The sequence below is a fragment of the Pteropus medius genome, unplaced genomic scaffold (assembly GCF_902729225.1).
Source record: "Pteropus medius unplaced genomic scaffold, Ma_sr-lr_union100, whole genome shotgun sequence".
Classification (NCBI taxonomy): Eukaryota; Metazoa; Chordata; class Mammalia; order Chiroptera; family Pteropodidae; genus Pteropus; species Pteropus medius.
Window position 1 is genome coordinate 5,561,280 of NW_024350397.1, and position 17,097 is coordinate 5,578,376.

At 37.6% G+C, this 17,097-nt stretch overlaps 1 protein-coding gene and 1 pseudogene across 6 annotated transcripts in view; one reads left to right on the plus strand and one right to left on the minus strand.

Moving 5' to 3' along the window:
- Nucleotides 1-17,097, minus strand: part of PARD3 (par-3 family cell polarity regulator) — a 616,019-nt gene that overhangs the window by 553,694 nt on the left and 45,228 nt on the right. The gene's annotated exons all lie outside the window — the stretch shown is intronic.
- Nucleotides 15,455-15,573, plus strand: LOC120584168 (uncharacterized; annotated as a pseudogene).

Here is a 17,097-nt window from a genome sequence, read left to right on the forward strand (position 1 = left end):
GCAGATGCATCAAACTGGGAAAAGCTCTTAACTAAGTGGCAGAAGATGACTCTAAGAGCTCTCCTAGATTCTGTGATAGTAGTTAATTCAAGGAGACACAGATGCTCTGAACATAAAGCGATAAAAAATAAAAAAGAATAAAAAACGTATCACTGGATCTGTTCTCCCTAAACACAAATTTAGAATTCAGCTTCTTTCATGACCCAAGTACCTCAGTCACCAGCCTTTTGAATCAGTGGCAGTAGCACCAGACAACTTACTTTGTCAGTCACCTTTGTCAGTTATAACAAAATGGAGATTTATCATTCGTTCCTGATAATCAGGACTGTAAAAAATATGTTCAGCGCTGAACTGTTCTTTTGGCTCCCACCTCCATCTCACACCTCCCATTCCTTCCACCTGTCATCTCCCCAGGTCTCTCCGACTTTCATCAATCTGTTCTGAAGCTTCAAAATGCCTTCCCCATCAGCTTCTTTTATATTAGAATGTTCCCTTCCCTCCCTTAGTTAGTCAAAGACAGAATGTTCATTTGAAATTTTTAAAAATTGATATACACCATTTTTTAGATCCAGACTTCACAAAATAAAAAAATTAAGTCAGTATAATTGGTAAACAGTGGTTTAAAATGTTTAAAACGTGGAACAACTTTAAAAGTCTATCTATGTAGAAATATTAGTATAGTGACGATCTGGTGGACATAAACACTGTCGACACCTCAAATCACCAACTCGAGTTCAACTTTTAACAAAACTCATGGGAGTGCAAATAATTTAACAAAACACATAAAGACAAATAATTTATTTACACAAAAACTTCTTCCCAAAATTGAACATCATGGCTTAATGAAATCGGTATATTTGCAGATGGGCAGACCCTATCTCATACACAATAAAACAGCAAACCTAGAAATAAGGTTGCTGCCTATGAAAAAGCCTACTGCTATGTTTTTATAAGGAAAATGTATTTATTTTTATTTTAAAAAATTTTTGATGAACAAGAAGAATAGCTAATTCCCATCTGTTTGGTTGGTTGGTTGGTTGGTTTTTGGGGGGACATCAAAAATCCTTATAGTTTTCGATAAGGACTGAACACACAGAACTGGTAGCCCCGGGGCAGATGAACACAGCCACTAGCAAATGGACCAGAGACCAAACAAGGCACCCACTGTCAGCACAGAAACTCTTCCCACGCTGGTCAGTGCCACCATGGTACTCATTACCCTGGAGAGAGAGATTCTGGGATCTTATTATTCCTTATCATGTATGAAATCAGCATGTTATGCACTTCACTGAGAAATCTCACAGTTTCACAGAAGTCAGTAAAGCACATACAACTCAGAAAAGCTAAGTTGACTAAAATGCTTCAATCCAAAAAGTGACTGGTTTTTGTTTATAAACTCACGGAATGATTCTTAAGAATTTGAAATCATTAAATATAAAAGTCTACAAGATGTATTTGGGAGGATGAAAATACACGTTATCTTCATTTCACTGAAGTACAGAATGAGGAACCAAGAGATTAACTGCATCTACTGCCGCACCAGATCTCCAGACCCCAGTTCTTGGCTTGATAGCCTCTAATCCAGCGGTCCCCAACCTTTTTGGCACCAGGGACTAATGATCTGATGATCTGATGATCTGATGATCTAATGATCTGATGATCTGAGGTGGAGCTGAGGCGGTGATGCTAGAGCTGGGGGGTGGCTGCAGATATAGGTGAAGCTGCGCTGGCTCACTTGATGCTCACCTCCTGCTGTGCAGCCCAGTTCCTAACAATCAGTGGCCCCTATAATTCACTCTGGTCCAATGGCTCTCCATGGTGTCACTTTGATATAATAATAGCACAGCAACTTAATTTTATAGTTTAAAGGCAAAAAGCCACATAGCTCCATTTCTTCTAATATTACTGATGTTGGGAGATTTTCATTTTCCATGTAAATCTTGAAGCAGTTCCATGAGAAATCCCAGTTTTAATACACATTCACTATTAAGAGGAATTAAAAACAAGGATATTACGTTTCCATCTCAAAATTAACAAAAATTTTTTAAAGTTACTCCAGTATTTGGCTGTGTATCATTACATTCCAGGCCTGAAAGACTAAAAGGCATCTTTTACCCCAAGGGATGGGACTAGAGGCTCTGCCTTTACAGCTCTGTTTTTATTTTATGCCAGGTTTTTACAATTGCTATTGCCCAGCCACTAAGTTGGCATAAACAGGTATCTGTTTTCTACCATATCATTGGAATCTCATGTGTAAGCCTCCAAATTACTTGGCTTTGATAATTACTTTTTATAACAAACAACAAAGAATTACAGTCTTTATTACAAGGCAATGAAGGGAGCGAGGCTGGCTGGGGTGAGACGAGACGTACCTGCCTCTGAGACAAAATTTAAGGGGAACGCCAAAATCTCAGCAGTCGTGCTAAGTATTTTGATATTCAAAAAATATCAAAATTAATGCCAAAAATGTCAAAATTTTAAATAAAAACAGGATCATATGAGGGTCCTGTCTGACAAGAAGGGAGTTTAGAAAGTTTCTCTCCAAATGTTCATTATAATTGCTGGACACATACTCTCCTCAGGGATCAGAAGAAGGTCGGTAGGCTTCAGGAAACTACTGCACATCCAGGAGCTCAGGTGCCTCCAGCTGGAGACCCAGCCATGCCTAGCACTTGCTTCTTCACTTCAATCTTTTGCTCAATCCTCCACCTCCGGATCCTGTGGAGAGTGAGCTGGAGGAAGCAGAAATAAGAAGGACCCTGTGTGTCTTCCCAGGCATCCAGTCTCTGTCCTGACCCCAGAAAATTAACAGCAGTAACCAAGAAACCAGCCTCGTCATTATACAAATGAGAAAAATGAGACTCAAAGGGGAAAATTTCAGAAAAGAAAACACACATTCTGGCCCATCAATTTGTTGACCCCAAGAAAGATACCTATCAAGAAGAGCCCCTGCTGGTTAACTGGGCTCAAATTTACAAACAGAGCCTAACAGCCCTTTGCTAAACAGGGGCCTCTCAAGCAAGCCATGCTTTAGTTAGAAGCCTGCACTGAACTGCCTGCCTGCACTTCTGAGCTGCACTTATAAAGGAGTTACAGGAATCATATTTCAACTAACAGGACTGAGACTTCTCCTGTCCAATCATAGCTGCACAGCTATATGTCCATTAACATCTACACAGACCAATCAGAGCAGCCCCACTCAGACCAATCAGAACAGTGCTTTTTGAATCAATCAAACTGTGAAGATTTGGAGTCCTCATTTGCATTTGGTCAGAGCCATCAGGGATCTATCTATGTAAGTTAGCTCCCCTCTGGCTAGGAGAGTACACTCTCCCTGTCCACCTAAGATTGAAGACTGTGTTTCCCAGAATGGAACTGAAACATCAAGGACAGCTGTCTGGAGCAGAGCAGAGCAAGGTAAAGCAAGGCAGAGCAAAGGGGAAAGGAATGGACCAGAGGGGACTGGAACGGAGTGGGGCTATCTATCTGGAGAGGGGCTGCACCCAAGGGCCGCCTCGCCAGAGGTCCCCCTCACAGCCTTGCCATTCCACAGCCACACTGAATCATAAATGAACTGTAACACTACTGAGCTGTCGCTAACAGCCATGCTGTTCTGCAGCCGTGCTGGATCACAACTGAGCTGTTTGTACTGAATAAAGTTTCCTTCTTCACCACACCCCAAACTGGGATTCCTGTTTGTGATGAATTGGTGCCAACAACCATCAGTTGACAAATGGCTAGTGGAAGGGATGGGATGAGAACTCACACCCCTAGGTCCCACCTAGGGCTACAAGCATTGGCAATCTCCGGATGCATCGTGCCATCCCAGAGGATTCCGCAACTGTGAACATATCTTCTATTACTACACCTTTAAAATTTTTAAATACGTAATTGTGTGATAGTTATTAACCTTTAAATTTTCCTATATGGAAAGCTCTCATTTTTCCTTTCAGGATTATTACTCTTCGAAAATCAAAACTAAAGCAGAAACAAAAATAGTGCTCTCCAATATAAAATTTCTAACACAATTATTTGCCCTGATCCAGAAGAAATAGCCTTGGGAATTCATACATGCAACCTTTAAAATTTAAGTTTTTTCAAACATAGCTAGTATTTTAATACAGATAGTCATGTTTAATGACCATTCATATTAAACTTTTAGTTCAAAAAATAGAGAACTAAAGCTTCACATCTTTGTAAAAAGTAGATTGCCGTTTCTCAATGTCAGCAAATCTTCCTAGCAGTTTACAAATGTCAAGTATTTATCACCAAAACCCACAAATGTTCTATCTTGATATGATCATAAGGTGACCAAATACATTTTTCTTCAAATATCAAAGGTTCTCCCTTTTTGTTTCCCATTTTAAGAAATAACTATTAAATGCATTAGATTTCTAAAAATCACTTTGGAGGGAACAAACAATATTCCCATTTTACAAAGATTTGCAAGTTCCAACACAACAGTCTTTGCTATAGTTTTTGATAGTGTAGATCATGTATTGTTTATAATTCCTCTGATAAGATCTCATAAATATAACCTTTAGCACACATCTCATTTGGGGGGAATAGGTAATAAAATCTTTAACTTTCCAAGTTGGGAGAAATCCCAGTTCTCTCCCCTCAACACTATGTGCTCTCCAGTAAGTGGCCGCATCACCTCACAGCCCAGTGACCCGACTTCCTCCATTCCAGCCAGAAATCCAGAATCAGACATTCTGGGTGCCAATCCTGCCTCTCTCACCTACAGAGACAATGCAAGTTACTTAACCTCACCAGGGTTCAGTTCACTCTTCTATCAAAATGGGAATAATACCTCCTACATCAGAGAATCAGTGTGAGGATTTAATGTATACAAAATGCCTAGACTACGATATAATTGAACAAAAAAATACCAGTGTCCATCCCACAACAAACTATCAAAAGTCTGTTCATTAAAGGTACTCCTCTAAGCAGCATTGTGCTAAAAATTCACAAAAATGAGATACACTCACACACACATGAGATTTTAGAAGCACTGAATGATTAAGGATTCTAAAAATACCTTGTACTCACGTTCATAAACTTCATGGTAAAACATACAGTTCCTTTAATAGTTTCTTCTGAATTAGAAGGAATACTGGAATAGGGCTTCTCTTCTCCTACACACAAGAAATGATCTTACGCGTACCTCCTACTGGTGAACTTAGTGACCCTGTTTGTATAAAGGAAATGGCACAGCAGCTTCTAAGAATAACTCTACTATCTAAATAATTTAATACTATTTTCAAAATATTGACAACATGATTTATTTTTAAAACTACGGAAGTCAAATGTCTCAAATTCAGATTTCTAAGTACTTTTGCAAATATCCCATAAGTAGCCCAAAATTTTAGCCAACTTCATATAGAGAAAAATTATTTAAAACACCTGTAATAAATAAAAACTACATTTATTTTAACTATTACAAAGGTTAAAAATTATGAAAGAAACTCAGAAGAACAGCTATATACATACCCAATTTCTTTTCTATGCTAACTTTCTAAGTTTCTAGAAAGCTCCTCTTAGAAACAGGAATTTATTTATTTCTATTACTGAGTCAATGGGAAATTAACTTATAAAACTTTAATAAATTTCTGTGACATTTTTACTAAAAAAGGAACCATATCTTCTTCCAGTAAGAAGAAGAATAATCTCTTAGCCATGCTCAGGCAGATCTGTGAAGACCTACAGTTTTGGCTTTTGGGGTCTCTGCTTTGATCTTCAGTCCTTTGCTGCAGGAATTAGAAGGTAAGCCCTAGTTTCTGCTCCTATGCGCTGTTTTGTTGAAACCTTCCTTACAGTGGAAACCAAATATCTTTAAAGAGAATTTGGTTCTCACTCCTGCTGTCGCTGATACTGTAAGGATAGAAATCTGTTCACTGTAAATCAATGTTTTTGTTGTTTACACTCTCTGACTAGTTTGCTGGTTTTTTCCTTTAGCTTTAAAAATCAGGAAAAGGGACTATGAATTTATCACCTGAGCCATGATTCTAAAGAGCTCCAGTGACTGGGTGTGACCATGGCTACAGAAAGTAGAAAGGACTCTAGAGAGAGGCATAATCTTTGGAAAAGATTTAGGTGTCAAATCCTTTCCCACCTGGACATTCTTCTTTAGGATCTACCACTAGCCCAAGCCCCACATGGTTTTGTATTTTCAAAAGAGAGGTCGTTTCTAAATGCTCAAGGACATATTCTGCTTCTTTAAAAAAAAAAAAAAAATGTAAAAGCAAAATATCAGGAGCTATAAAAGCAATAACAAATCTTCCTAATAGTAATTTCCACTGCCACCTTCTACGTCACTCAACGAAAAGTGAAAATGTTCCTGTCACAAGTACTCCTTTCTAGGAGTCTCACTGAGCTTCAGGAGGCTTCCACAATACCTGGCCTGCCTCCCTCAAACTGAGTCCCAGAAGAGGTATTATGGTAAAGAGTTTGGAGCTCAAACAGGTGGTCTTGGCTCTTCTCCTCTGAATATCTTCTCCAAATCCAAAGCAGTTATTTTTGTCACAGTTCATCATACCAAGCTCCCTCACAAGAGTTCATTTAATCAAAGGCTCCATGACTAACAAAGACTGAAAAACCACTTGTGAAAGATACTGAAATATGTTCACAATACAGTAGATGGAAGACCACGAGCTACAAAAACAGCTTTTTAGGATGGTTCTGTGGCAGGCCCTGCAACCAAATGCCTCAACATCTATCCCTAAGCCCCTTTGTCTATTGCTGTCTTTGCCTAAGATGGATGGAAAAGCTAAACTTTCTCACTGTTCCAGGATCCCTTGTAGCTGGGCTGGCCACATGATACAGTTCTCTAACCAATGAAACCTAAACCAAATTCAGTGAAACACCTGGAGTGAAGTGCAGGAATAGATATAGGGGTACCACCTGGACAATCCTCTTTCCTGTCTTGCCAATCATAGAAAAACGCAGAAACTGTGGGACAAAGTGCCTAAGCCAGCCAATCACACAAGGCTGCAATCTGCATCTCAGCCACCAGACCACCCCTATGCTGCACATCTGCGCCCTCCCCTACCCCTCCTTGCCACTCTGCAAATACTCTGTACCTCAAACAGAACGGATCTGCCCTCAAACCTGTTTCTGATAGTTAGTTCACTTGTATCAAACTCTTCCATTTCAAGTAACAGCCTCTCTCTTTCCATCTACTCTAGCTAGCAGCAAAAACCTAGCTCACCTCCTCCACGACACTTGCCAAAAACTGCAATACACAGTGATTTCTATCCTCCATTAATGCATATCTGAGCATGTAACTCTGTGCAGGGCATTGATCTAGTTGCAGAGAATGCAACCGTAAAGGTGAACAAAGTGCCTTCTTATAAAATCTGATGACAATTTGTGCCTCTATGACACATTTATAACATTCAGGCTTCTACTGTTCTAATCACTAGGAATTTCCCCTTCATTTATCCTTTTACAAACATTTACAGAGTACCCTCTATATACAGGCACTTCATGAAAGGATGTTATCCTTATCTTCATAGCACCTGTCAGATATAACACTGGGCCTGATGTTTAACTGATCATGAAGCACTGACTGAATCAACAGATAGCAACACAGCATTAAGTGCAGCCCAACAATATGGAACAACTTTCATTTTCTTCCATTAGATTTTCCCATTTTTTTTTTATTCCTCACAAACTCCTATCCTCTTACCTTCCCCACATACTTTTGTTTTTAATTTATTTTCTCTTTATCTTTTCAAAAATTATAAATATGACAATTGCGTGTTTGCATGGTAGATCCTGAGACCCTTTCACCCAAACATTATTATGTGGTCTAGCGCACTGTTTGCTGGGTACTTATTAACACCCTATTATCTAACGAGATTCTGGAAGTGCTAGACAGTGCAGCCAAACAGACAAGAAAATATCTGTTACAAATACAGAAAGAATGCAAAATTACCATTATCTGCATATGACAAAACTGCACACCTGGAAAACCCGAGACTAACTTGAATTACTAAAATAATTCATGAAGATTATAACATTTTAATAATTGCTTTCCTACATATAAACCATAGGCAGCCTAAAAGTATGAGAAAAATTTGACAATAGTAATCAAAAAGGTTAAGTACCTAGAAAACAATAAGTATATTGAACTTATATGATATTTAAACTTTAAAACTCAAAGAAGTGACAAAAAAGAAGGCTTAAAAGTTTACATATATACTTGGATTATATTTTTTGTTGGTTAATTAGAATTCACTATTTTAAAGATGTCAATTTCCCCTGAAATAATTTATATAATTATAATAAATTTCCAATTAAAATATTAAAAAGTATTAATTTAATTTTTGTGGAATGAGTCAGTTTTGACAAAATGAGTTTAAAGTTATCATCTTGAAAAACAAACAAAATTCAGAAAAAATATGAAAACAGAAAGCCATATGGAGGTGCCTTATCAGAATTAAAAACAGTTTGGGACTGAGAGAAAAAGAAAAAAAAATGGAATACAGAATACAGAAAGTCAAACACATTAATTTATATTTCAAGCAAAAGCAGAAAAGATTACTAAAAGAAATGTGGCCCAGCAATTCTATTTCTAGAATGCTACAGACATACTTGTGCTACCAAAACTGGGATTGTATCCCATCTGTCTCCGTCTGTCTGTCTGTCTCTCTCGCATGCCAACGTCGTCTTCTTATAGCACACTTTTACCTGCTACACACACACACACACACACACACACTCTCTCTCTCTCCTAAAAGCCTAGAAACCTAGAAGGCTATGCAGAAGACAATTAACATGTTTACATGAAGAGAAGATGAGCTGGGAGCACAGAGCCTTTATTTCTTGTCTGTACTGATTAAGTTGTCTAAATGTTCATATACTTTCTTGTGTCGATTTGGATTATTCTTGGTAGTGACTTAAGAGTCATTTTTCTTTTATTATTTATACTATTTTGTACTGTAAACTGGGGATGGGAGGCACAGAGAGAAGCATGGGCTTTGCTAACAGACAAATCTTCGCTGCCACACACTGTCGACATGATCTTAGGGAAGCTGACCATCCCTTCAAATGCAAAATGATGATACCTTCACCGAGTTGTTATAACTACTAAATGCAATAAAATACTCAGCCTCGTACCTGGAACATAATTCCATAATAAATAGAATGGTTGCTGTGCTGATGAGGACTACGGTTAAAATAGCAATACCGCCTCTAATTTGCATAGTAGTCTGCTAGCAAGACAGGGAAATAAAGTTGGTTATACATCTGAGACATGTAGTTCCCTTAATTTGTTAATATGCTTTTCCCAATACACTATATTTTAGTCATATTTTCTTAGAGAATAACAATTTTTGTGGGACATTCTCCTGTGGAACAAGAAAAATCCAGCTTCTAATGTGTCTATAAACTGTAATGCACTAGTGGGAATGAGCTAACGAGAAGAAAAGAGAACAACTCATCTTCTAATCACATTAGAAGTGTATGACAAAGGCTGTCTCCTTTCCATCTCAAGTTCAAACCTTAATAAGACAACCTGAAATAACTTATTTGAGTTAGCATGTTGTGCAGACAGCATTCCCAATTTGGCAGCAGGAACAGACTGCCGCACTACGAACTTAACTCAGCCTTTTTTTATTATTTATGTAATAAACTTTTAAGAAGAATCATTTAAATGCTCCTGACGCCATAATAAAAGCTAATAAAGTCTTGCAAAAATATATATATCTGAAGCTAAGATGGTGCTGCTTGATAGGAAGACCAGTCATAGCATTTTAAAGTCTTTTACATTATCAAAGATAATCACTTGTATCAAATACTTACTGTCTCTCAATTAAATAGAATTTCTTTCCAAAAAATTCGAACAAAATCCAAGTGCCAGATCGTGCATACAACATCTGTTTTTAATCAGAATGGGATGCTATTATCTGTCACACTAAAAAGGCAGGTATTCAGTAACGGCCAGAAAACAGTGCTCTGATTTGTGGCACTTACTCCATCCATTTACAGAGCCAAGAGCTGTTTGAGAATATATCAGCCAAAGATTTTGTTTCAAGGAAGCCTATCCTTACTACACTGAACTATTAACAGAGATTGGTCTCAGAGTGAGTGGAAATTCTTCCTTCTTCTACCAGTACCTATTTTTCCAAATGTTCCATCATGAGATGCTTGAGAATGGAAGAAAATAGCCAATATAGTAGGTAAACCCCCTCCTTTAACACAGTAGGTCACTTCAGCCTGCTGCTGTCTCCAAGCCCAAGGACATGTCCTCAGGGCTAGTCCTCAAAATCCAGCTTGGCTCAGGTCCACAAAGCCTTGTGTACATACAAAGCCTCTCCTCTTCACACACGCCCAACTGAGGAGCAGAACTAGATGACACTGTCCATGACCCAGGGGCATTTGGAATGACAAATGGAAAAACAAACCAAGCACCTAGAACACCCTTGGAGAAGCTGGCAATCAAGCTCCAGGCACACCTCGAAGGACAGGTGAACTGGTGCAAATCATGAACTCACCAGGTGCCACAGGTGACAGAACTTACAATTAGGTTTACCTTTAAAATCCTCCAATGTAAGGCCAGACCACCGCCAATGAAGCCTTGGAATGTGGTCAGTTAAAATGTCAAAGGCACAGACAAATATTTCTAAGACCTTACCACATGGAGTGGTAAGTAACAAATACATAAAGTAACTCATACTCTGGTCAAATAGTACAATTTTGTATTTTACCACTGCCTAACAAAAGAAACCAGTTTGGATAAAAGTAAATATTTAGCTATTTACAATAGTTGTAACAGGATACCACTCAGGGTATAGTGAATTTTCAGAGGACTGGAAGTAAAGTTTTAGACTAAGATTGAACAGTTAATAGGAAATTTTTAAATTTTCATTAATTTAGTAGTAAGTTTTCTTCTCTTCCCACCCCCACCTACCCCATGCCTTCCTTGTAGCTTAAATCCTAACCCACTTGAATGACGAATATACACCTTTTATTTCATACCATAAAATGCAAGTTCTATTGAATGTGGTTAAAGCATTCTTTTAAAGTATATGGATTTCCCTGAATGAGTATTTTTAGTTTCCAACCAACAAAATCCTCTACTAATCGATGTGATCTGGGCTGAATTATTTTGTGGTTTCACCTAAAAACAAGATTATTTACCCTCCTTCCTCAGTGTCCCTATTTGTTTTCCATGGCGATTGTCTCAGTCTAGTCCCAAGACCCCTGAGAACTCCATTAGAAGAGAGAACATCCTCTCACAGGGCCATAGGGCATGGTAGAGAGCTGTGTGAACTCTAGGCATTTAAATGTTTGATTAATAAAATCAAAGAGGATGTTCATTTCAAATCCAACCCAGAAAGCAGCAGAGAATCACAGGAGAGCATGCTGGGGATAAGTAGGGCCATGAAAATGATCTCGGGGAGCAGGGGGGCGGGGGGAGAACAAGGGGGAAAAGGCAAACTTAAGACACAAAAGGAGCAGATATTTCTAATCTAGGAAACTTTAGAAAATATCTGAAAATGAGAATGCTTGTTAGGCTTATAGCATGTTAACAGAACAAAAATGGTCACACTTATAACAAAAACCTTCAAAAGTGGCTTCCCCTGAATAACATACTGCAAGTGGTTTTTATATTGTGGAAAAATGCAACAAAAATCAGTTGTCAAGGAAAGACAACATATATATGTTTGTTTTGTTGTTGCTGTTTAATGTTTCTGGATCATTGATATCCTGAGAAATACAGAAGCATCTGTTCACAAAACCAATGAAAATTCTTCCAAGTCATAATGGCTATTTCTACAACCCGTCTTAGGTTAACATCTTTTATCTTATTCCATACCTCCCAAAATAAGCCAACTTTCTTGAAAGTAAAAACCATATTTTATATTTACCTATTTCCTATGTATCCACATAGCTACACATGACATACTCTCAAGTACCTTATTTGCAATAAAGAACATTTTGTTACAATTAATCTGTCCTTTTTAAAGGATACTTGTTAAAAGTCACTGATTTCAAAATCAAGCAGATTTTCTTTTTCCGTCTTCTAACATCTATAAATTCTAGGCTTCTCTAAACAAATTAGGCTAAACTGAATCCATGCTAACTTCTAAAAACTATTTCAGACTATTTGGTTACAGATTTAAACCACACACATATAAACATTTCTATGAGAAGTAATTCTCATAGAAATAACCTTCCCCCTTTTAATAAATAGCATTTAAACTAATAGCAGGAAGAGACACAACTAAAGCCAAAGATGTCAAGAGTGATGAGAACATGGGTTGGGTTAATTAACAAAGATGCAGGACCACGTGCAAAAAATCCCTCAAGCTTACAAATTGAGGATTTTGATCATGGTGATACTGTCATCCTTCCAAGGTCCTCAAAACAAGTGTAGTGGGCCAAAGACAAAAAGTTTTCAGAGACAAAGGAGGGACTGACGGCTTCAGTAAAAACTGCTGGGCCCAGCACTAGGGCATACCTGGCACAAGAAATCCTCCCTTCGCGAGGCTCACATGGTAGCTTGTTTGCAATAAAGAACATTTTGTTCTTTATTGTTTGCAATAAAGAACAGTAGGTCACAACTGGAGAGTGTGTCTGTGCTCAGTGCCACTGTGACCTGGACCTGTGTCTTTGGTAATAACAGATAACCTAAGCTGGCATCTTAAGTCAGCAGTTTTCTAATCACACGATTCCGAAAAACAGTCTCTCGTCAAGGATATGAATAAAAAAAATTGGCATTAAAATGAAAACTGAGATAAGGGACAAGAAAACATCCCACTGTCAATATGTACAACATGCTTTTGTGGATCCCCTTCTGTCCTGATCAACTAATTACAGAACTGAAATAAGAATGACAAATCAACTGGATCAGTCATTAATCTCAAGACAGGATGTGTTTACCTGCCTCAAAGAGAACAGTGAGAACTGTATCTATGGGCCTCTCTTGCTCTAGTCCCGGGGACTGAGAGCATCCCCATGATCAGGGTCACTCAACAAGGGCTCAAAGGGGAGGATCAAACCCACAGTGACATGTTAGGTAAAACCAGCAGAGGGACTAGGGTCCTAATCTGGATTGACAGACCTGTACAGATATACTTCTCCCTACCCTACTCCTTGCCCTCCCTTCTCCCCAAATTCACCTTTATAAAGATGATTTCTGACCTTCTGAACCAATAAAATGTTTACGGTGCAAAGCTCCAAGTTTATGGAGAACTTCAGGCTAAAAAAACAGATAGGTACCATCTATTGTTACCTTCTCTTAAAATTTTATCCTTCTACTTGCCTTTCTACATGAATCTTAGTTTTAAGTCTTAGACTCAAGTCAAAAAAGGTACTGCCGTTCTCTCAAAAGGAGGCTTCTAGACAATATAAGTGACATACTTCATTGAATATCTGTGAAAGAATGTTTCTCTTTAACTCTTTCGGTATATACAACTTTTTTTTTTAATCCAAAGCCATTTTCAAAGTCTGTGATGCCATTTTGAATCCTTTACTTTGAGCCTTACTTTACATTAAAACTTTCTCATTTCTAAAATACATATTTCCAGGGTATCTGCATGATAGATTCAAATATAGTTATGATTGAACTCTATAACTAATTATCAGTCACAATTAAAAAAAATTAAAGTCTGCACTCTCATCTTACCCACTATGTGGTTAATGAAATTCACAGCAGCAAAGAGCTCAACCCGTCCGTCCTTCTCCTTCCTGTCTCCCTATCCACTGAGACTGAGATGATCTCTAAAAAATCAGCATGTCCCAAAAACCGCTACGAAGTCCACTCAAATTAGTACAATGACCAAGATTCTGGTCCCCAGTTAAACTTGTAAGGGACACATTTTTCTGACAACTGTTGTAAAATACCAAATAAATGATGCTCTCATTTTGCCTTTCCTGTGGATGTTTCACTATGCTGTTCTAAAATTCTCTTTTAAGACAAAACTTCCTTTTCAGATATTAAAGTTTTAGGCATGAAATTTAATTTCCTATACCAACTTTTCCTTACTGGCAGCTTAGTTATGAGCCCACCTTTGATCTTCACTCCTAAACGGCATTTGTTCCTGACAGCCTTTGTAAACACTCAGTACTTCCTTCTCTGTTGCCCAGTATCTGCCTAAAGTATGAAAGGTTAGAAAATGCTACAATTACCTGCATAGACCATTTAAGCAAAACCTCACACCATCAGGCCTAAAAATTGACAAGGAAAAAGCTCAGCTTGGAAATGTCAGCTGAATAAGAGTATTAGAATCTTACCAAATGTTTTGGAGTACTCACAAACTACCACGCTCATGTGCTACATATTATTTTGTGTGTACTTGTCAACCTTCAGCAAATCTCCACAGAAGTGGTATTCTTCCCATTTTAAATATCAGGAAACCCAGGTTCAGAGAGATTAAGTATTTTTCCAAGTAATCCAGCTAGAAAGTGGCAGATCATTATTCTAAAGCGTCTCCACCACACACTAGATCTCTTAATTGCAGAAGAGAAGCTTTGAAACAAAGACTAGTAGGGGAGCCAAGCAAATTTTGAGAGTCACCGTTTCACCCGCAATTTCCTTTTTCCTCTATTATGTCATGCTCTCTACAGAACTACACCTAATTATGAATCATTTTCTAGTTGAGGCAATCCAGTACCATGGACTTTCAACTCACAGACAGTGTAACAGGTAAATACGTTTTAATCCTGGGAGCACTGAGTTTGAATTAATTTCACTATTATTCATTCACAGAATAAAAAATCCCTACGAACACGTTCTACCAAAAATATAAGAACTAGAGTCCCAGACCCACCCCCTGGGAGGGCACACCTTGAACCCTGGTAAATTTAGGTTGGTGATGGGTGACAAGGAAGGCTTAACAACACTGGAAATCCCCCATTGTATAAACTGTAACGGGTGTGACCGAAACAACTAAATCAAGTCATGATGGAAGGCTGTGTCAGAGAGAACAGGTTATGCAAAGGATAAACTGAGGATGACTCCTGTTTCTATTACAGTTGACATTTAATATTATTTTATATTAATTTCAGGTGCACAGCATGGTGATTAGACATTTATATAATTTTCAAAGTGATCCCCAATAAGTCTAGTACCCACCTGGCACTACATACATAGTTGTTAACAATATTACCGACTAGATTCCCTATGCTGTATTTCACATCCTCTCGACTATTCTGTAGCTACCAATTTGTATTTCTTAATCCCTTTACCTTTTTCACCCAGCTCCACACCCCCCTCCCATCTGGCAACCACCAGTTAGTTTCCTGTATCTAGGATGACTTCTGATACTCACTGCTGTCAAAGAAGAGAAGGGGGGCAGGGGGACAATAAATGCATAGGCACTGAAAATAAATGAAAACTAAAGTAAATGAAAACAAAATACTTGACTAGGGCTTCTATTAATTGAAACTCAATACTAAGAATATAAATAACTCAATAAGCCCTGGATATTAAAGACTTAACTGGGTCTACAGCCATGCCACCCTGAATATGCCCGATCCTGTCTGATCTCAGAAGCTAAGGAGGGTCAAGCCTGGTCAGTACTTGGATGGGAGACTACGGAGGAAGACCAGGTGCTGAAGACGAAAAAAAATTAAATAAAATAAAATAATAAAGACTTAACTGTGTTTTTTAATAGGAAACCAAAGAAATATACTAGCTGTATAGAAAAGTAATATGACATAGATATGGCAAAAGATTTTAGTTACATTATTAAATTTCTATATTTAGGCCTTAAATTGTCCTACCCACCTTCAAAGAAAAACTGTATAAACTTAATCAATAAAAATTAAGTGTCTACTAGATACAATGTACTCTTCAGAATTGTTTCACACGTGGTCCTGCTTAAGGAGAATATCATACATAATCATCTAGAATATTTCCAAAAGCAATTGTCATCTATCCAGCACCCCAGCAAAGAGGAAAAATAAACTAGAACTTTCTGCCTCAAACATTTCATTTAAGGATGATATTCTTAGCAATCAAACATTCCAATTTAAAGCAAGTAAATGAGAGCAAAGAAAAATTATTAGTTTAAAAAAAGAACTAAGAGAGTTGATTTAGGGACAGCAAATTCAATACTCTTCACCCACGACCAAAGGAAAATTCTTTTGAGCAAACAACATACTAAGTACAATGATTTCAAAAAGCATAACAATGCTGAGGTTTAAAATTAACAATAAAGAGGATTAGTGAATAAAGGCTCACCCACAGTGGCAATTCATAAGTCACTTATGCCACATAGGAAATAAAAGAGAAAACAGTCTTATGGTTTACTGTTTTAATACAGTGAGAAGCTCTCATATGCTGTTGAGCTTTCTGCTTTCCCTCTAAAAAAAAAAAAAAAAAAGCTTAGAACATTTTGAATTTAAAAATACATTTTACTGAGAATGAGATTTCTGTATTCATCTTCGCAAACATAACTTTACCCACTGAAAACTTTACACTGCCATGAGGTATTCAAGTTTCAACAAGCATAATACTGTAATTCCAAGCTTTAGCAAACTACAAAAGTAAATTTAATGTGGGTAAGGCAGCCTCTACAATGTCACCCGTGATCCCAACTCTGGTTTTCATGCCATGTAATCCCCTCCTCTGGACCTACTTCTAATGAATAGAATATAGAAATGAATTAGATATGTCTTGATACATGAACTAGGGAGGAAGATGTCCCAAGGATGTGGTTTGAAAAGTGCTTCCACACATAATTATATACACTGCTTGAGAACCTTGAAATTTATTCACATAGGCACACCCACAAAAGTGAATTCAATTTCACTTAAGGCTATTTCGTTGTCTTGATTTACACTCATTTCCTTAATGACATTTAAAAACGTCATCTTTAAAAAAGAAAATCATAAAAATAGAAACCTCTAATTCTGCCTCTAACCCTAAATGTCATCCACTTCACCCCATAAGATTCTGGACTCAAAACTCGAGAACAGCAGCAACCTATTTTATTAAACACTTTCCTTTTTTAAAGTTTCTATCTATATGATGCTAAATCGTTGACAAAAATTTTTTATATTCCACAAAATAGCTTTGCATATATTAGAAACTGAGGTAGGAAAACGATTCTGTTGCTGATGAAGAAACCTTAGCTCTTCACA